We start from the raw sequence: 22,688 nt of genomic DNA on the forward strand, positions 1-22,688 counted from the left end.
TTAAGAATTCCACCCCACTAAGCCTTTCACACTTTGCCCATCATAACTAATATTGGGGAAGTTGAAATCCCTTATTAAAACCCTATTACTTTTACACTTCTCTGTGATTTGTCTACATATCTGCTCTTCTATCTCTCCCTGACTGTTTGGGAGTCAATAGTACACTGCCATAAATGTGATTGCCCCCTTTTTGTTTGTATGTTCCACCTATATGGCCTCTGTGAGGGGACTGCAAAAATATCATCCCTCCTCACTGTAATAATTGACTCTTTGATAAATATTGCAACACCATCTTCTCTCTTCCAACCTCTTTCATCGGGCAGGAGATACAAAAGTCTGAGAACAGCATTAACAAATTCAAAACAGCTTCTTCCCTGCTTTTACCAGACTCCAGAATTTCCCTCTTATGGACTGAACTGATCGCTTCACACATCTCACCTGAGTAATACTGCACTCTGTATGCTTCACCTGCTGCCTGTGATTCTGTATTTACGTTGTCATGTGAGAGTACCTTTAAGACATGGATGTTTAAGCAATGTACCTTTAAGAAAACAGTGATGTTAGAGAGTGGGTGGGGCTGAGCTCAGGTCAGCCATTTTGAAAGTTTCAGTTTGATAAAGCAGCTTGTGTGTGTCTGTGTGTTTCCAGAGAGCTGCAGTTTTGCAGTTTGAAAAGTGCTTGGGAGTGTTTGTGTTTGCAATGAGCTGGATCACTGCCATGAAAGACTATCTCTGGATCATTTGGGTGATTTAAACTCATAATAGTCAAGCCTTTAACCTGATGTGATTCTGTTTAAAGGTATTAAGTCTCTTGGAAGTTTGAAGGAACATTTTGAGGAATTATTTACTGTTGCAATGTTTTCTGAGTTATCTTTGAAGTAAGGGGTGTTACGGGATCCAATGTTTATTTAAGATGTTAAGTTGAGTTCATGGAATAAACATTGTTTTGTGTTTCAAAACCCAGTGTCCATAATTGTAATCCCACATCTAGGGAACAAGTCGTGTGCTAGGAAAAGCAACAAATACATTAAAGGGAGAGGTTGGTTGAATTCCATGATACATTTTGGGGTTCTGAAAACGCCTTGCCCATAACAACGTTGTGTATTTATGTATTTCCTATGGTTTTGTTTCATGTATAGAACGATCTGTCTGAACTGTACGCAGAACAACACTTTTCACTGTACCTCGGTGTATTTGACAATGAATAAATCAAATCTGCTATCCTCCAAAAATTGTTTATTCCTATTTGGTACAAGAGTGGAAAGGGAACTGTGGCCAAAGATTTTAGCTTCGATGGGCAGCATCGTCGGCACGGGCTTGGAGGGCTGAAGGGCCTGTTCCTGTGCTGTACTTTTCTTTGTTCTTTGTTTTTATTCCTTGTTCAAACCATGACTTACAAGGGAAATTAGGGATAGTATTAGATTCAAAGACCAGGCAGACCAAGTGGCAAGAAAAATCAATAGACCTGAGGATTGGGAGCAGTTCAAAATTCAGCTGTTAGTGGAAGAAATTGCTATATGTGTCAGGATTGGTATAATAAAGATGTCTCATAGTATTGTAATAGCACAAGTAAAGGGCAAACCAGCAGGCAAGGGGTTAAACATATACCAAGGGAAAACCAGCAAGCAAGAGGTTAAAGTCACCCACATTGGAAATTATTTAATCATCTCACAGAGCATTTGAATATGAAAAGGGAAACACAGGAGGCCCCAGTAAGTCTAAGGGATCCATTGTCCAACACATTCACACCTCTTCTAGGAGTTAAATATGTTAAGCACAAACCCATGAGATTGTAAGGAAACATTGTATTCTTTAATCGTTTTCCCATTAGGGGACCAGAAAATATGCATACTGATCACTTTGTATTGTTCCGAATGATTCAGTGACGTCAATACCTGCTTGTGAACTTTAAATATATATATGCATGCAATTCTGAGGACAGGCAGCGCTGACGTTTGCGAGCTAAAGCTAGCAGCAGAACTTGCCTCTCCTGTGTGCACACAGTTTTTCCGAATTAAACAAAGTTTTACCAACACCACACGGTCGAGAACAGACTTTGACATTTTTCTTCTCTCCAACACAGCAAAGGCAGACCAAGGGATTGATTAAGAAGGGGAAAATAGAGTATGAAAGTAAGCTGGTGGGGAACATAAAATCTGTAAAAGGTCCAACGGGTATGGAAAGAGTACAGGATTGATAAAAACAAATGCAGGTCCTTTACAGTCAGAAACGGGGAATTGATAATGAGGAACAAAGAAATGGCTGAGGAACTAAATTTGTTCTTTGCTTCTGTCTTCACAAAGGAAGATCAATAATAATGTACCAGAAGTTCTGAGAAACACAAGTTTACTGAGGAGCTGAAAGAAATCAGTATTAGTGCTCTATGCCGATGACCTCTTGCTGTATGTTTCAGATCCGTTGGAGAGTATGGGAAGGATTATGGGCCTATTGGGGAGGTTTGGAGGGTTCTCGGGATACAAGCTGAATGTAGGGAAAAGCGAGGTATTCCCGTTGAATGAGCTGGCACAGTGGGCTAATTTAGGGGGGATGCCATTTACGGTAGCGAGGGATAGACTTAGGTACTTGGGGATTCAGGTAGCGAGGGAATGGACGGGGCTCCATAAGTGGAACCTAACAAAGCTGGTGGAGGAGGCCAGGCAGGATCTTACGAGATGGGATACACTGCACTTAACGTTGGCGGGGACGGTCCAAGTGGTGAAATTTTGCCAAGGTTCTTTTTTATCTTTCAGGCTCTCCAGATCTTTATACCAAAGGCCTTTTTTCGGAAAGTGGACACAATCATCTCTGACTTTGTATGGGCGGGGAAGGTGCCAAAGTTGGGGAGGAACCTGCTACAGAGACAGAGGCAGCAGGGGGGATTGGCATTGCCAAACCTGCTTCATTATTATTGGGCAGAAAATATGGACAAGGTGCGGCGGTGGTGGGAAGGAGAAGGGGTAGAGTGGGTTAGGATGGAGGAGGAATCTTGTAAGGGGTCTAGTTTGAGGGCTATGGTGACGGCAGCATTGCCAATGGCTCCGAGTAGGTATTCAGGGAGCCCAGTGGTACAATCCACGGTGAAGATATGGAATCAGTTGAGGCATTTTAGGGTGGAAGGGATGTTAGTGCTAACGCCGCTGTGCGAGAATCATGGGTTTGAGCCGGGGGGGATGGATAGTGTATACAGGAGGTGGAGGGAAGTGGGGCCAGTCAAAGTGAGGGATTTGTATTTGGAGGAAGGGTTCACCAGTCTGGAGGAGCTAAGGGAGAGGGTAGGGCTGCCGAGGGGTAGTGAGTTCAGGTATCTACAGGTTAGGGACTTTGCACAAAAGGTCTGGAAGGTGTTCCCTAGATTGCTGGGATACATCCTGCTGGATCGACTGCTGCTTCCGGATGTGGAAGAGGAGGGAAGAATTGGGGATATACATAAGTAGCTGGGGAGTAGGGAGGCGAGCGGGTGTTGAAGATCAAGGAGAAATGGGAAGCGGAGTTGGGAATGGAGATCAATTGGGATGTGAGGCACTGCGAAGGGTAAACGGGACCTCCTCTTGTGCAAGGGTGAGCCTGATACAGTTTAAGGTGGTGCACAGGGTGCATGTGACTCGGGCGAGAATGAGTGGGTTCTTTCAGGGGGTAGCAGATGAGTGTGAGAGGTGTGAGCGGGGGCCAGCGAATCATACGCACATGTTTTGGGGTTGTGAAAAATTGGGAAGATTCTGGGCGGGAGTGTTCGCGGTCTTAGCCAGGACAGTGGAGGAGGGGTGGACCCGGACCTTTTGATGGCGATATTTGGGGTTTCAGAGAAGCCGGAGCTCATGGAGAGGAGGAAGGCCGATGTCTTGGCCTTCGCCTCTCTGATTGCACGGCGACAAATTTTGCTGGAGTGGCGGTTGGCATCGCCACCAGGGATAGCAGCTTGGTTGGGTGACCTGTATGACTTCCTGCGGTTAGAGAAGATAAAGTATGAGTTAAGGGACTCGGCAGGGGAGTTTGAGAAAAGGTGGGGGATGTTTGTGACCGTGTTTGAGGAGCTGTTCGTTGCAGGGGCGTGGTGGGGGGGGGGGGGGTGGTGATGGGGAGGGGGGGGGGGAATCTGTACAAACTGTACAGTTGACTGTTGGGAAGAATGTTTCCCGGGGTGTTTATTTGCTGTAACCTACTTTGATACAAGTTTGAATAAAATGCGTTTAAAAAAAATGAAATCAGTATTGGTAGAGAAATGGTTTTGGGGAAATTGGTGGGATTAAAGGCAGATAAATGTCCAGGACCTGATAATCTTCATCCCAGATTACTTAAGGAAGTGGCCCTAGAAATAGTACATCCATTGGTGGTCATTTTCCAAAATTCTTTGGACTCTGGAATGGTTTCTACAGTTTGGAGGTAACTAATGTAAGCCTGCTATTCAAAAAGGGTGCATGTGACTCGGGCGAGAATGAGGGGGTTCTTTCAGGGGGTAGCAGATGAGTGTGAGAGGTGTGGTCCAAAGATGCAGTCCAAAGATGTGCGGGTTAGGTGGATTAGCCATGCTAAATTGCTCATAGTGTCCAAAATTGCCCTTAGTGTTGGGTGGGGTTACTGAGTTATGGGGATAGGGTGGAGGTGTGGATCTTGGGTAGGGTGCTCTTTCCAAGAGCCGGTGCAGACTCGATGGGCCAAATGGCCTCCTTCTGCACTGTAAATTCTATGAAAAAGGGAAAGTCAGTGTGGATTTACAAAAGGGAAATCATGCTTGACAAATCTACCGGAATTCTTTGAGGATGTAACTAGTAGAGTTGACCAGAGAGAACCAATGGATGTGATTTGTGGTTAGGAGAAGGTCTCACATAGCAGGTTACTATGTAAACTTAAAGCGCATGGCATTGCCGGTAGTTTCTTGATAGAAATCTAGTTAGCAGACAGGAAGCAAGAAGTTGGAATAAATGGGTCTTTTTCCGATTGGCAGGCAGTGACTAGTGCGGTTCCACAGGGATCTGTGCTGGGACCCTAACTGTTCATATTATATGTTAATGATTTGGACTAGGGAACTAAATGTGTTATCTCGAAATTTGCAGATGATACAAAGCTGGATGAGAGGGTGAGCTGTGAGGAGGATGCAGAAATGCCTCAGCGGGATTTGGACAGGCTGAGTAAGTGGGCATATGCATGGCAGATGCAGTAAAATTAGGATAAATGTGAGGCTATCCTTTTCGGTAGCAAACATAGGAAGGCAGAGAATGGGTGTAAATTAAGAGAGGTGGATACTCAGCGAGACCTTAGTGAACTCTTGCTGAAAGTAAGCGCACAGGTACAGCAGGCAAAGAAGGCAAATGGTATGTTGGCCTTCATAGTGAGAAGATTTGAATATAGGAATAGAGATGTTTTATGGGAATTGTATAGGGTACTGGTGAGCCACACTTGGTATGCAATTGTGTGCAATTTTTGTGTCCTTAGCTGAGGAAGGAGGTTCTGTTATGGAGGGAGTGCAGCAAATGTTTACCAGGCTGATTCTTGGGATGGCAGGATTGTCATAGGAGGAGAGATTAAATCAGCTAGGATTATATTCATTTGCGTTTAGAAAAGTGAAAGGGCATCTCATTGAAACTTATAAAATTCTAACAGGATTAGACAGGGTTGATTCAGAAAGAATGTTCCCGATGGTGGGGTGTCCAGAACTAGGGATCATAGTTTGACCTTTTAGAACTGAGGTGAGAAATTTCTTCACCCAGGGAGTGGTGAATCTGTGGAATTCACTACCACAGAAAGTAGTTGAGGCCAAAACGGTGTGTGATTTTAAGAAGGAATTAGATATAGCTCTTGGGGTTGAAGGAATCAGGGGACATGGGGGCAGGCGGGATCAGGGTATTGAACTTGATGGTCAGCCATGATCATAAGGAATGGCAGAGCAGGCTCTAAGGGCCGAATGGCCTAATCTGGCTTTTATTTTCTATGTATATTTCTATATATTCCTATATTCACTATTCGCTCCAACTCCATTGATAGGTTTGCTGATGGCATGACCGCAGTGGGTCGGACCTCGAACAACGATGAGTCAGAATACAGGAGGGAAATAGAGAACCTAATGGAGTGATGTAACGAAACAATCTCTCCCTCAATGTCAGCAAAACTAAAGAGCTGGTCATTGACTTCAGGAAGCAAAGTATTGTACACACACCTGTCTGCATCAACAGGGCCGAGGTGGAGATGGTTGATAGCTTTGAATTCCTCAGTGTGCATATCACCAACAATCAGCCCTGGTCCACTCATGTCGACTCTACGACCAAGTAAGCACAACAGTGCCTCTCCTTTCTCAGGAAACTAAGGGAATTCGGCATGTCCACATTGACTCTTACCCAACTTTTAAAGGAGCACCATAGAAAACATCCTATCTAGCTGCATCACAGCCTTGTATGGCAACTGCTCAGCCCAAGACAGTAACAAACTACAGTCATGAACTCCGCCCAGTCCATCACACAAACCTGCCTCCCATCCATTGACTCTGTCTACACCTCCCGCTGCCTTGGGAAAGCGGGCAGCATAATCAAAGACCCCTCCCACCCAGGGTATTCACTCTTCCAACTTCTTTCATCGGGCAGGAGATACAAAAGTCTGAGAACACGCACTAACAGATTCAAAACAGCTTCTTCCCCAATGTTACCAGTCTCCTAAAAGACCCTTTTATGGTCTGATCTGATCTCTTCACACATCTTCTCTACTGAATTGTACTGCACTCCTGTATGCTTCATCCGATGCCTGTGTCTATGTATTTACATTGTGTATTTTATGTTTGCCCTATGTATTTTCTTTTCACGTACGGAATGATCTGTCTGAGCCGCACACAGAATACTTTACACTTGGGTTCTTGGTCCCAGGGGACCAATTATCAGGGGAAAGAACATAGAATAATGGGAATGAGTACTGATCACTGTTAGACAGAATTCTTGTCTGTGAGGTGTGGGGCGGGTGGGGGGGGGCGGGGTGATCTGATTTGGTCAGTAAGAAGTCCATTGCTGGTCATGGGAACAGATGGTGGTTGCAAGGGGCAAGTGATGATCGTCTCGGTGGGTCTGATGGAGGTGGGGTGAAGCAGAAAGTTTGTCAAAGCTGGGGTTTACAGAACTGGGCCTGAAGCAAACATAGTTACACTTCAGGCCCACAGTGAGGCTGGATCCTTGTATTCTCCCCCTTTTCATCTGCTGGGTTTCCTGAAACCTGAGAAAACCCTGCTGAAAATTAGATTAAAAATTGAATGACGATTAAAATGAAGACACACAGCCTCACTTTAATACTTAAATGACTTACCAGCTTCCCATGAATGGTTTAGAAAACTGCCCCTGAGCCCATGTCCACTTGAACAAAAGGTTGGAGGACTCAGGACAGTTGGGATCCTCTTGCAGATTCTTCACATTTTATCCCATCCATTTTTGGAAGTTAAGGGGCGGGATTCTCCGACCCACTGCCGGGCCGGAGGATCGCCGGGGGGGGGGGCGGCGTGAATCCCGTCGCGCCGCCCCAACGCCGGCTGCCGAATTCTCCGGCGCCAGTTTTTTGACGGGGGCAGGAATCGCGTTGCGCCGGTCGGGGGCCTTTGGCAGTGGCCCCCTGGCGATTCTCCGCTCCGCGATGGGCCAAGCAGCCGCCCGTTTTCGGCCAGTCCCGCCGGCGTATATTACACAAGGTTCTTACCGGCGGGGCCTGGCTCTGTGGGTGGCCTGCGGAGTCCTCGGGGGGTCACGGGGGGATCCGGCCACGGTGACCTGGCCTGCGATCGGGGCCCACCTTCTGCGGGCGAGCCTGTGTTGTGGGGGCACTCTTTCCCTCCGCTCCGGCCGCTGTAAAGCTCCGCCATGGCCGGCGCGGAGGAGGAACCCACTGCGCATGCGCAGGAATCACGGCAGCGGTTCTAGGAACACACTGGCGCTCCTGCGCATGCGCCAACTCGCGCCTGCCGGCAGAGGCCCTTCGACACCGGTTGGCGTGGCACCAATCACTCCGGCGCCGGCCTAGCCCCCGAAGGTACGGAGGATTCCGCACATTCTGGGCGGCCCGACGCCGGAATGGTTCACACGACTTTTTGGCGCCGGTACAGCCCGCCCGCCGGATACTGGAGAATCCGGCCCAAGGTGTTCCCCCATGAATTCATGGGTTTTGAAATTTGTGAAACAGAGCATGGCAAAAGCTGGATTTCTGCTGAGGAATGGCTTGGGGAGCTTGCAGATTATTTTATTTGGGTCAACTTGCTCCAGTTGGAACATAAGACAGGAATATGATGCCATAGTTTTGGTTGTAATGGACATCTGCTCAGCCATTGGAGCACCATGTGTCTGCTCCAAAGATTTAATCTGGGGTGGATATTCTTGCAGTCTCAGTGCTCCAAGCTCAGCCATACAGATGGTGCTTCCACCTCGGGGCTATTGGTGACAGAATACAATTTGACTGCACTTATACCACGAGAGCAGGAATTTGGAGCCACAGAATATTACAGCACAAAAACAACTCATTAAGCTGATGCTTTTGGAATACCAACCAGTCAATTTTGAGTAGTATGATAAAATTCTGTAAACATATCTACTGATCTGTCACCTTAAAATGTTCATTCTATTTATTTCAACTAGAGTTCTGCTGATCAGTATCTTTTAACGATCAAAGGTGACGGTATAACTCATAGAAATATCTTGTTTTGACAATTTATGTGGCAGGGCTAATCCTTCAGAACCAGCCAATTCTAGTCAGATCTCCATGATCATTAACTGATGCTTGTTTCAGAGAAGCAGGTTTTGCAAAGCAAAATTGGAAAACTACTGTGATGACATGCAGCAGGAATCATTCTCTTTTGTAATGCTATTGAATATGCAACTCAGGCCCCCTGGAGCAGGACAGGGTCCAGCGGACACTTCGGCAGAACCCTCCGCCAAACAAGCCAGCTCGAGAGATCATTATTCGATTTCACAGCTTCAGGAAGAAGGAGAGGATCATGAAGTGGGCCAAAGCACACCGTACTCAAAGTGGGAAGCAAACATTGTGAGAATTTATCAGGACACGTGGGCTGAGCTGGCGATGAAGCGAGCAGCCTATAATAAGGTTAAGGCTTTCTGCATAAGAAAGGAGTTGGGTTTGGGGTGGTGTACCCAGCAAGGTTGCGGGTCACATTTGTGTCTAGGGACTACTATTTTGAGGCACCGCAGGAAGCAGACATCTTCATTAAAAAGCATGGACTTGTGTCTATAGAATCTATAGAATCCCTACAGTGCGAAAGGACCCATCAAGTCTGCATCGACCCTCTGAAAGAGTACCCTAGCCAGGTCCATTTCTCCCACCCTATTTTCGTAACCCCACGTAAGGTGCACATCTTTGGACATTAAGGGACAATTTTCTATCATGGCCAATCCACCTAATCTGCACATCATTAAACTGAATGGGCTGGGGGGGGAAGAGAGAGTTTAGTTGTAGGGGAAATTAGAAAACCCAATTTAAAGGAAGAGGTGAGAGTGCAGGTTAGTGATGTGGCAGATGGTTACCAGAAAATAAAAGTGAGGGTCAGAAAGGGTAATTGTCTTTATGCACAAAGGAATTATGGAAGAGTAGGGAAATTTAACATTAAAACAAATTTAAAAGCTTTGTATCTAAATGCACAAAGCATTTGGAACAAATTTAATGAGTTAACGGTGCAAATAGAAACAAAACATTCTGACTTGGTGGGGATTACTGAAACTTGGTTACAAGGAGACCAGGCCTGGGAATTGAATATCCAAGGGTACGCAGTATTTCGGAAAGATAGGCTGAAAGGAAAAGGAGGTGGCCAAGCCCTGGTGGTGAGGAAAGCGATCAGTGCTGTAATGCAAAATGACATTAGCACAGTAGATCAAGATGTGGAATCAGTCTGGGTAGAAATAATAAATAATAAAGGGAAGATGTCCTTGGTAGGAGTAATCTATAGGTCCTTGAACAGTAGTTTTACAGTGAGGCACAATATAAATGAAAATGAAATGAAATGAAAAATGAAATGAAATGAAAATCGCTTAGTGTCACAAGTAGACTTCAGATGAAGTTACTGTGAAAAGCCCCTAGTCGCCACATTCCGGCACCTGTTCGGGGAGGCTGGTACGGGAATTCATAGAATTTACAGTGTTGAAGGAGTCCATTCGGCCCATCAAGTCTGCACCGGCCCTTGGAAAGAGCACCCTACCCAATCCCACACCTCCACCCTAACCCTGCAACCCAGTAACCCCACTTCACATTTTTTTGGACACTAAGGGCAATTTAGCATAGCCAACCCACCTGACTCACACATCTTTGGACTATGGGAGGAAACCGGAGCACCCGGAGGAAACCCACGCACACACGGGGAGGATGTGCAGACTCCGCACAGACAGTGGCCCAAGCCGGGAATCGAACCTGGAACCCTGGAGCTGTGAAGCAACTATGCTAACCACTATGCTACCGTGCTGCCCTAAATCGCGAAGTGGAGTTAAAGGAATTGAACCCCGCTGTCGGCCTGCCTCGGTCTGCTTTAAAAGCCAGCTATTTAGCCCTGTGCTAAACCAGCCCCTAAACAAGATATTGTCAAAATAAGATATTTCTGTGAGTTATAGGGCCAGAGCACCTGTTCGGGGAGGCTGGTACAGGAATTGAACCACGCTGCTGGCCTGCCTTGGTCTGCTTTAAAAGCCAGCTATTTAGCCCTGTGCTAAACCAGCTAAACCAGGAAATACTGGGGACTTGCAAGAAAAGTATGGCAAAATTAATGGGTGATTTTAATATGCATGTAAACTGGAGGAGTCAAATTGGCAAGAGGAGCCTGGAGGCAGAGTTCATTGAATGTATTGGAGATTGTTTATTGGAACAGTGTGTTAAGCAACCTACCAGGGAGCAGGCTACTCTGGATTTGATATTGTGTAATGAGGAGGGATTAGTTAATTACCTCATAGTTAAGGATCCATGAGGGAGTAGTGACCAGAGTATAGTAGAATTCAGGATTCAGTTTGGGGCAAGAAAGTGGAGACCCATACTTGCGTTCTGGAATTAAACAAAGGAAATTACACAGGCATGAGGCAGATGTGGCCCGCGTAAACAGGACAGGAAGGCTAAAGGGTGGTAGGACAGCTGATGAGGAGTGGCAGTTGTTTAAGGAGATACTCAATTCCTCACAACTAAAATATATCCCAGTGAGGAAGAAAGATGGTAAGAGGGGTTAAAAAACATCCATGGTTAGATAAGGAGGTCAAGGACAATATAAGGTATATCATACTGCAAAGACTAGTGGCAGGCTGGAAGATTGGGAAACTTTCAAACTTAACAAAGGGATAATAAAAAAGTAATAAAAAGAGCAAAGATAAATTATGAAAGAAAAGTAGCGCAAAATATCAAAAAGGATGGCATAAGCCAGGTACAAAAAAGAGCAGAGCGTCATTAAAGTGATGAGACCGGGTAGTTAATTAGTTAATAGTGGCAACACAGAAAAGGAAAAGATGCTAAATCAATACTTTATCTCAGTTTTCACGGTGGAGGACACAAGTATAATTCCTCTAGGCACAGGCAATTCAGAGGTAATAGAAAGGGAGGAACTTAGAACAATCAACATCAATAGGGAAATGGTACTCAACAAATTATTGGGATTGAGGGCAGACAAGTCTCCAGGGCCTGATGGGCTTCATCCGAGGGTGTTAAAGGAAGTGGCAGCAGAGATAGTGGATACAATGATTATAATATTCCAAAATTCCCTGGACATGGGAAAGGTTCCAGTGGATTGGAAAATTGCTAACGTTACGCCCTTGTTCAAAAAGGGAGGGAGGCAGAATATGGGAAATTACAACCAGTTAGTTTAACATCTGTTGTTGAGAAATTGTTCGAAAGCCAAAGCGCTATCCATCAGTGTCCGCATGATTTTATGAAGTTCAAATTATGTTTGACTAATTTTCTAGAGTTCTTCAAAGATGTAACAAGCAAAGTGGATAATGGGGATCCTGCAGAGATAGTGGGCTGGATTCTCCAAAAATGGGGCAATGTCCCCTCGCCAGGAGAAAAATGCTGGAGTTTTACTCTGGAGATTCCTTAAAAATATTAGCAGCTATTCACCTACCTGCAGGGGGCTGGCAGGTCCCTGGAGTGCTTCTCGCAGCTTCAGCTGTGGGTATGGGCCCCCAAACTTCCACATGGGTCCCCCCACTCCCAGTCCGCGCATGCGCATGGCAGCTGCCTCAAGCGGCCTCGATGGTGGACTCAGCCAGCGGAACTGGACGAGGAAAGAAGGTCCCAATGATCGGTCCCCCGCCGCTATATATTGTATGCCCGATCACCGCCCCGGCCACCCATAAGACCCCCCCGTACTTGATCCCCCCGCCCCCTACCAGGGCACCCACGGACTGAGTCCGCAGCCGCCACCCGAGTACCCGACGGCCAATACGTGGTTAGAACCACGCCGTCGGGAAGTCGGCCAGTCTTGCCCGGAGATTCGCAGGGGGGGGCGCCACTGTCAATGGCCCCCGCATAATCCGGCGACCGGAGAATCAAGGGAGCGGCGGCGGCTACGATTCTCACGCAAATGGGGATTCTCCGCCCTCGGACATGTTATATGTAGCGGCGCGGGGCCGATCGTTGAGGCCTTCTTTCCTCGTCCAGGTCCGCTGGCTGAGTCTGCCATCGCGTTCGGCGAGGCAGCTTGAGGCCACCGACGTGCGCATGCGCGGACTCGGAACTGGAAGTGCAGGGGCCGTATCAGCAGCTGAAGCTGCGAGTAGCAATCCGGGGCCCTGCCAGCCCTCTGCAGGTAGGAAAATAGCTGCTCATATTTTTAAGGAATCTACAGAATAAAACTCCAGCGTTTTTACGCTGGCGTGGGGACATTGCCCCATTTTTGGAGAATCCAGCCCAAGAACTTTACAAATGAATATAGATAGGTTAGGAGAGGGGGCCAAAATGTGGCAGGTGGAGTTTAACATGGATAAGTGTGAGGGCATGCATTTTGGTCAGAAAAATGGGAAGGCAACTTATTATCTAAATGGGGAGAGACTTCGTGGTGCTCCGGTGTAGAGGGATCTGGGGGCCTTCATTCATGAGTCACAGAAAACTAGCATGCAGGGACAGCAGATGATAAAGAAAGTGAATGCAATGCTGGCATTTTTAGCGAAAGAACTAGAGTTTAAAGGGAAGAACATAAGAGCTAGGAGCAGGAGTAGACTATCTGACCCTCGAGCCTGCTCCGCCATTCAATAAGATATTGGCTGGTCTTTTTGTGGACTCATCTCCACTTACCCGCCCACTCACCATAAACCTTTATTCCTTTACTGTTCAAAAATCGATCCACCTTTGCCTTAAAAATGTTTAAAGAGGGAATTCACTGGGCAGGGAATTCCACAGATTCACAACCCTTTGGCTGAAGAGGTTCCTCATAAACTCAGTCCTAAATCTGCTCCCCCTTATTTTGGGGCTATGCCCCCTAGTTCTTGTTTGACCTGCAACTATACAAGCCATTGATGAGACCACATTTGGTGTATTGTGCACAGTTTTGGTCCCCTGATTTGAGGAAAGATGTAATTGCATTAGAGGTTCACTAGGTTGATTCCAGAAATGAGGGCCGGGATTCTCCGAGCCCGCGCCGGGTCGGAGAAACGCGAATCCCGCCACGCTGCTCTGATGCCAGGCCGCCGATTTAAAGAGGAGTTATGCAGCTTTTGAATTGGTAATGTGTTGAAGGGTAATGGAGAACAGACAGGATGGTGGAGTTAAGACCAGGGTGAGATCAGCCATGATCTAATGGCGGAGCAGACTCGATGGGCCAAATGGCCTAATTCTGCTCTTCTATCTTATGAATTTATGAACTTTGGACTGTGGGAGGAAACCAGAGCACCCAGAGGAAAACCACGCAGACATGGGGAAAATGTGCAAACTCCACACGGTCACCCAAGGCCTGAATTGAACCCGGGTCCGTGGTGCTGTGTCAACGTGCCAGGAATAGTTGAATGTGTTGTATAAGGGCCAGGATTCTCCGAACCCGTGGGCTGCAATCGTGCCCGGCGCGGGGGCAGAGAATGGGGCGTCGGATGCGGCGCCGGTCGGGGGCCGTTGTAAGAGGCCCCTGTGGCGATTCTCCACGGTCGACTGGCCGAGTTCCCGCCGGCTTGGTTCTTGTATGGTTCCACCCAGTGGGAGCTCGGTGTCGCGGCTGCGGTGGCCGTGCTAGTGGAGTACGGGGGGGGGGGGGATCAGTCTCCGGGGGGGGGCCTCCGCGACGGCCAGGCCTGCGATTGTGGTCCACCAATCGGCGGGCGCGCGCGATCTGTGGGGGGGCTACCTTCTTCCGCGCCATCCCGCTGTGTGGGTCCTCCATGTCGCGCGAGGCCAGCGCCGCAGGTGCAGGGCCCCGCATCGACAGCAGGAGCTGTGTGGCACACGCCGGGGCCCTGCAAGCCCCCTAAAAGTTGGAGAATCATTCCGGACTTTTTAGAAAAAGTCTGTAGTGATTCGCGCCCGTTTGCTGGCTGGTGTGTGGACATAGCCCCATTATTGGAGATTCCCGGCCAAGATCTTTGGTGCATGTGGTTTGGCAAGGGAGTTGAGATATTCTGGCCGGGATTCTCCAAAATCCCGGCCAAGTGTCGTCGCCTGATGATGGGCCACTGGTGGTACATTGGTGGTACTGGTAAATGTCTATGCTTCCAACTGGGATGCTTTGGCATTTATTAAGAGTCGATTGGCTTCCATTCCCGTTCCAGATATGCTCCAGCTGGTCTGGGAGGGGACTTTGATTGAGTACTGTTTCCTAAAGGAATAAATCGTTGGCTCTATCAGGAGTGGCGAAGGCGCAAATGGGGGGCGGGGGTGCGGACCCGTGGAGATTTCTGATGCAAGTGATAAGGAGTTTTTGTTTTATTTTCATGTGCATGAATAAGGGGCTGGATTCTCCATTTCTGAGACCATGGGCTGGATTCACTGATTCTCAGGCTATGTCATGACACTGACGTGGGAACGGTGGCCTTTTACGACCAAACATTCGGCGCAAAATGGTCACCGATCCTCCGTTTGGCTGGGGGCTAGCAGGCAAGCAGCGTAGAGCACGCGAATCTAGCTGCTGATATGGCCCTGAGAATTGCCAGATCCGTGGCCACGCTTGCGCATGGCGGCAGCCTGCAGCGGCAGCGCCGTGCAACATGGCGCCGGCCGCGCGTGGACCCGGACTGCAAAATAGTGCCCCCCCTTTGGCTGGCTCGCGAGCTCCGGACCACCCCCCAACAGTGCCCCCAGCCCCTGTCAAAGCCCCCCTGCACGCGGATCGGCTCTCCCCTGACTGTAGCGGCTGAGTCCGCAGCCGCCACACCGAGTTCCCGACAGGTAAAACCATGAGAGACCCACGCTGTCGGGAACGCGGCCGGTCGGGGGTGGAGCATTGGGGGTGGGCCTCAGGCAACGTCTGACAGGACGTTGATGCGGCGTACTGTGTATGCCACTTTGGAGGAGGCACAGCATCGTGAAAGTGGTGGAGAGCAGCCCCACGGTTCACCGATGCCGAGCTGGAGACCCTCCTGGACGCAGTGGACGAGAGGCAGATGACCCTATACCCTGGCTCAGGAGGAAGGGCGGCTAGCGCCGCGTCCGCTGTGCCAGGGCGCAAGTGGCAGAGGCGTTCAGCGCCGGTGGCAATGTCGTACCGACTGGCATGCAGTGCAGGAAAAAAACTGCACAACCTCCTCCGGGCGGCCAGGGTGAGTTGGCCGGACCGTCTAACAGTGTTGTTGAATGTGTTCCCCCCATGCACCCCCCCTCCCCACTGCCCCCCTCAGCCCCGCAAGGAGAAGGCCACGCACAACTGCCAGGAGCTGGAGAAGACTGGAGGGGGACCACCAGATCTGCGGCCCTTCACCGTGACCGAGCAGAGGGCACTGGATGTGGTCGGCGGCCTGGAGGAAAGGGAGGTCTCCAAGGTGGAGTGCGGCCCTGGCGAGGAAGTGCAACCCCGCTGAGTTGCTGTTCTACATGACATGTGCGTCGAGACCCCTCCCTCACCCCCACACCACCCTTACACCCACACTACCCTCACCCTACACCCTCACCATACACCGCCCTCTCCCAATACCACCCCCACCCCCACACCACCCTCACCCCCTGATGCTCGGTCAATGACTCCAGAAGCGAGATTTGATGACAATTGAAGGCTTTATTGGACTAGATGTTTCCCCCAGCAGCGCAGGTACAGAATGCAGCTGCTAGGGGGACACAGACTCTTATACTCTGCCTTACTGGGCGGAACCAGCAGGCAGGCTTCACCAATAATTTCCTGTCTCAGGTATCTCCCACACCAATGATCTTACAGCCTCAACCTAGGTACCGTAGTACCCCTAATACTGACTACCAAACCCTCACACCACCCGCACCCTACACCACCCTCACCCTATACCCCCTACCCTACACCACCCCCACCCCCAGTCCACTCTCACCCCCTCAAAAACAAAGACAAACAAAGCCAGTGCAAAAACCGTGCCCCAGAAAACCGCCATAACCCCCAAACCAATATAATTGTAATCAACTGTAGACTTTAACAAAGGTCAACTACCCTCCCCACTTAGCTCACCCAAAAGCCCAGCTTTTCCCCTCACCCCCACCCCAGCTTCACCCTACACCACCCTCACCCCCACCCCACAGCACCCGCATCCTCCACCACCAACAACCCCTACCCCCCCCCCCCCCCCCCGGCCCATGATCTAATCATGCATGCCATACTGTGTCTTGCAAGACCTGTCAGAGATGGAGCGGGTCCATTCAGCGGCCCCTGCCCCAGCCAATTCCAGAGCCGGTGCCTCCTGGACAGCCGAGCACTGACGGGGGAGCAAGAGACTTCTACTTCAAGGCGGTGGAGGAGGCGGAGGCGTTCGTTAAGGCCGGAGGATTGGGACTGAAATGAGAGATTGAGATTGGGTCTTGGACTGAGTGGGCTGTTCCTTGTCCTGTATTTGTGGGAGGAACAGCTGGTCTTTTGGGTGAGCTGAATGGGGGAGCCTAGTTTACCTTTTTATTGTCTACAGTTGATTACAATTATATTGGGTTTTGAGGTTATGGCGGTTTTCTGGGGCACAGTTTTTACACTGGCTTTGTTTAGTCTCTGTTTTCAGGGACTAGGTTATGGGGGAGGGGATTGGCAGCCTCCACAATAGCAAGCGAAGGTTGGCTAGCGAACGGAAGTGTGGTGGGGGGAGGGGACGCGGTCATTGGAACCTGTTTGAACAGATTTTGATAGGCCTGGGAGGTGTGAAAGGTGGAGGGAAGGGATCGATACTGGGAGAGGTATTTTCCAGAGGAAGTGGATGGGGAGATTCTGGGAGGAGGGGAGTGGTTTGATGGTCACAAAGAGACAGGGCGGCTCAGGCCCAAAGGGTAGGGCCCAGGGCTATGATGATGGGGGATAGGAGGGGCGGGGGCGGAGATGAGGGACCCCCGATCAGGATAGTGTCATGGAACATGAGAGGTTGTGGCAGGCCGGTAAAGAGTGCATACAGGCCATCTGAGGGTGAAAGATCAGGTGAGGCTTAGGGAGGGTTGGGTGAGTCAGATTTTCTATTCAGGGTTCGATAGTAGGGCCCAAGGGGAGGTGTGGGGGAGGGGGGGGGGGTAGCAGTATTGGTGCGCAAGAGGGTGAGGTTTCAGATGGAGAAGATGGCGGCATACCAGGGGGACAGGTACATGATAGCGACCGGGGCATTAGAGGGGAGGCTAGTGGCACTGCCGATTTTATGTGGCCCCAACTAGGATACAAGGTTTCCGAAGAGGGTGCTGAGTGCCATTCCTGATTTGGATACCCACAGGTTAATAGTGCGGGGGGATTCGAATATGGTGCAGGAGCTGAAGGTGGACAGGTCTCAGCCGCGTTCGCTGGCCCAGTCAGGGGGGGCAAAGACACTGGCTGGGCTTAGGAGAGAGATGGGAGGAGTGGACCGGTGGAGCTTCCTGCACTCAAGGGAACGGGAGTATTCTTTCTTCTCCCTGGTACACAAGGTGTACTCAAGGATAGACTTTTTCATGGTGGGAAAAGCACTATTGGCTGGGGTTAGGAGGTCGGAGTACTCAGCAATAGCGATTTCGGACCATGCTCTGCATTGGTTGGATGTGGTTTTGGAGAAGGGGATGGTTTTGCTGTGCAGCCCCCTCACACACACGACACATCTCAATATGGCTTTTTGATTGAAGCCCTTTTTTCTCGGTATACGTAGTAACTGTGTGATGTGCCCAGGTGTCATTATTTTCAAAAAAACAATACCGATCAAAGTACTTTATTGCTTCATCTTGGCTCTTGTTCTACTCTTCGCTGCCACAGGTGAAGATATTATATAGTTCTGCCGCTTGAGGACCTGCTGCCGCGAGCAGCAACGGAATAAACCTGTTGTCAGGCTGTGCTTGCAGGCCTAGGGCTACAATGTTGAATCCAAATTTTTGCTTAAACGCACGTGTGGTGAACGTATTGCAGTAACCATTCACCATGTATATAACTGTATCACCCTCTTGCCCATGTGGGCTCCACCTATGGACCATTGTAAGGTATTACCTGTAATGTATCATGCTGGTGCCTTGTGGGCTCCGCCCCTGGCTCCAGCAGTACCCCTGTAGGTGGCTCTCACTAGCAGACCAGTCGCAGGCAGGCACTGTTCTAGTTGATTCAAGCCAGTTTACTTCTACTCTTGGTTTCACGTGAATTGATGGTCGCATCAATTTAATCAACTACAACACCACAATGGAATCGGCCCTCAAACCTGACCGACTGGAACTTGACCCGCAGGCCACAGAGGCCAAAGGGATTTTTTCGCACTGGCTCCGCTGTTTCAAGGCCTACCTCGCCGCCTCCTCCTCGTCCTCTGTCGCTCAGAAGCTGAGCCACCTCCACGTACGGGTGAGCCATCGAATCTCTGTGAAACTTGAGGAAGCCACCACTTACGCAGACGCTCGCGATGCTAGAGCGCCTCTACATAAGGCCCGTGAACGAGGTATACGCGCGGCATCTCCTCACTACTCGCCGCCAACGCCCCGGGGAATCGCTGGAAGAGTACCTACGCGACCTCAAAGGCCTTGCGCGAAGTTGCAACTACCAGGCCGTTACAGCCACTCAACATATGGACCTCGCCGTTTGGCCGCCTACGTGGCTGGAGTCAGGTCCAACTACGTGAGACAGCGCCTACTCGAGAAAGGTGCCCTAGACCTGGAAGAGACGGTAAAGTTAGCCTCCTCTCTAGAAGTAGCGTTCCAAAGCCTCAACGCGTTCCCGTCTGATCACACAACCCCCTCATGGACCCCCGACCAAAGAGTGCCCCAGGCCTGTGCCGCGCGAATGCCCGCCCACCATGGAGGCTACCCTGCTATTTCTGCGGCCAGCATCAGCACCCCAGGTAGCGCTGCCCGGCCCGGAACGCGAACTGCAGCGACTGCGGAAGAAAAGGACATTTCGCTAAGGTTTGCCTGGCCAGGCCGAAACCCTCAGAATCTCAGGCCCGACCCTCAGATTCAGAGGTCCGCAGATCCCGCAGTGTAGCAGCTTGCCTGCTGGCTCCGCCCCCCCCCGCCCACAGACACGTCATCGGCCTCGTGTTATCCATGGAGGCAGCCATCTTCCAGCCCGCACAACGTAGGCGAGTCACGGGGGCCGCCATCCTCGCCCATGCGGCCCCCCACATGCGACTCATGGGGGCCGCCATCTTGGCCGCCATCTTCCTCACCGCCCGACACGTGCGACCGACAGGGGCAGCCATCTTGGGAGCACCCTGGCACCTCCGACCAGGCCAGCTACCCGCAACTCAGCATGGTCACCCTTGACCAGTCGCGACCCAAACACCTCCAGAGCTCCATGATGACCGTCCGGGTAAATGGACACGAAACGCCCCACCTGTTCGACTCCGGGAGCTTCATTCATCCAGACATGGTAAGACGCTGCTCGCTCCCAATCTTCCTGGCACATCAAACCATCTCCCTCCCTTCTGGGTTGCACTTGGTGCCGATCCGGGGGTGCACTACCGCAACCCTCGCAATACAGCGCGCCGAATACGCCAGTTTTAAGTTATATGTACTCCCCGACCTCTGCGCTCCTCTCTTATTGGGACTGGACCTCCAGTGTAACCTCAGGAGCCTAACTCTGAAGTTCGGCGGGCCCCTACCCCCACTCACCGTATGTAGCCTCGCGACCCTAAACTCTATATGCCTTTTCCCACAGTTTTAAAGAGCTACAATCATAGATTGCTCTCAACTCAAAACCCATTTCAATGAACATGCTTGATCATCAATGAAATGTTGCCCTCAAGTCTCATCTAATAGGGCATCAAATGGATTTTTGTACCCACTAGTTTCATATCATGACTCTGCCCTATAAGGTAACATAGCAACTACATTTTAATTTAATTAAGCCCCCTTTCCCATCCAAAACTCCGATCCCGCAACATTACGACTTCTATTTTGCATTGAAATGGAACAGGGAAGGCTTTCTCTGGTCTTCACACGATGCATTGGATTATTGGAATAGCAGAAAAGTGAGTGGGTGTATCGGAGCGACTATCTCGAAGCAGCCAACATAATTATCCTCCATTATTTTAAAAGGAAGAAAATTGAACAGATTTATTTACTGGTGGACTCTCCCACTCACCTAATTGTTGTTTCATCCAAGTGATCCAGCTAATTTTGATGCAGAGCCAGGGAAAGGTCCTTCTTCTCAGGAGAGAGTGTGAAAGCTTTTATCAACTAACTTTTCATAATGATTTCTCAGAATGTTTTTTCAGACAACTTCCCAGTGTTCACGCTCATAATTCTGCTATTGGAAATGCTTCTGCTGAGAACAAGTCAAAGGTTTTAGTGACAGAGCTCTAAGATAACACAGGACAAAAGTAAATGACACTCATCATAATGGTTCCAACAGTACATAAATTATTAAAATATGCTCCCCCCATAAAAAACTGAGCCCTTATTAAAGAAAACTACATTACAAAGGATTTGGTTGATCAGTACTGGATTGTTGGAGGTGGATACGTAAAGGATGACTATAAAATCAGGAGGGTCGCTATACTGACAAGGAGCATGAATCATAAAATCCCTACAGTGCAGAAGGAGGCCATGAAATGAAATGAAAATCGCTGATTGTCACAAGTAGGCTTCAAGTGAAGTTACTGTGAAAAGCCCCTAGTCGCCACATTCCGGCGCCTGTTCGGGGAGGCTGTTACAGGAACAGACATTCGGCCCATTGAATCTGCACTGACCCTCAAAAAAAGCACTCTACCTCGGGCCTATTCTCCCTGCTTTATCACCGTAACCTCATCTAACTTGCACTTCTTTGGGCACTAAGGGGCAATTTAGCATGGCCAATCCACTAACATCTTTAGACTGTGGGAAGAAACCAGAGAACCCAGAGGAAACCAACGCAGATAAGGGGAGAATGTGCAAACTCCGTACAGACCGAAATAGAACCCGAGTCCCTGGCACTGTGAAGCAGCAGTGCTAACCATTGTATCACCGTGCCAGAGATAAATGCACAACACTGTGGTGTTGAATCTCCACCCTCTGATCTACTTTCCAGCGGTATATAGTAGCACTGAACCTTTTAAATTAAGTCCTGAGAAAGTCTCTATAACAAATGCTGATAGATTGTTGATGAAGCCTTAACGAAATATCTCAGGAAGCCTGTAGATGTGCCTTGAATGTTCTCTTTACTCTGATCAGTGTACCTCACCCAGCAAGTGAGCACTGCTAGCTAAGTGTGGCTTTAAGCAGCAATCCTAGCTCTGCTCACTTATGATGCGCGTCATTCTCCGACCCCCCAGCGGGTCGGAGAATGGCCGTTGGCCGACGTGAATCCCGCCCCCGCTGGTTGCCAAAGTCTCCGAAGGGAGAAAAGTCGGCGGGGCGTTAATGGCGCCGCTGCCGTCGGAGAATGGCACGGGTCTGCGCAAGGCAGCCGATTTTGGGCCCGCCGATATTCTACCTTCCGGATGGGCCGAAGTCCCGTCGACGTGATGACCGTTCACGTCGACGTAAATCAAACCTCCTTTTCATCGGCGTGAACCTGTGCTCCAGGTTCACGCCGACCAGCGTGGAGGTGAGTGACGGCCTGGGGGGTTGGCCGCTGGGCAGGCGATGGCGTGGCCGCAGTCTGAAAGTGTGGGGAGAGGTGTGTCTCGGGTTGTGTGTGTGTGTGTGCGGCAGGGGGGGGTGGTTAGAGTGGGCTGGGCTCCGGGGGAGTGCCGGGAGGGGATCCGTGCCGGGGAGGAGGATGGGGAGTCCGTGCCGGGGAGGAGGTTGGGGTCCGTGCCGGGGAGGGGGATGGGGAGGGGGTCCGTGCCGGGGAGGCGGATGGGGGGGTCCGTGCCGGGGAGGGGGATGGGGGGTCCGTGCCGGGGAGGGGGATGGGGGGTCCGTGCCGGGGGAGGGGGATGGGGGGGGGTCCGTGCCGGGGAGGAGGTTGGGGTCCGTGCCGGGGAGGAGGATGGGGGGGGTCCGTGCCGGGGAGGAGGTTGGGGTCCGTGCCGGGGAGGGGGATGGGGGGGGGGTCCGTGCCGGGGAGGGGGATGGGGGGGGTGCCCGTGCCGGGGAGGGGGATGGGGGGGCAAGTGAGTTGGTCCACCTGGCCAGGTGCCAGCCTCCAACAGTGGGGGGAAGGAGGGGATATGGGAATGATAACATGTCGTCGTTCCCCCCCCCCACCCCCCCCCCCCCCCCCCAACCAGGCCGTCGTGTTTTCCGATCATCCGCTAATGTCCA

This window comes from Scyliorhinus torazame, chromosome 6 (assembly GCF_047496885.1).
Source record: "Scyliorhinus torazame isolate Kashiwa2021f chromosome 6, sScyTor2.1, whole genome shotgun sequence".
NCBI lineage: Eukaryota > Metazoa > Chordata > Chondrichthyes > Carcharhiniformes > Scyliorhinidae > Scyliorhinus > Scyliorhinus torazame.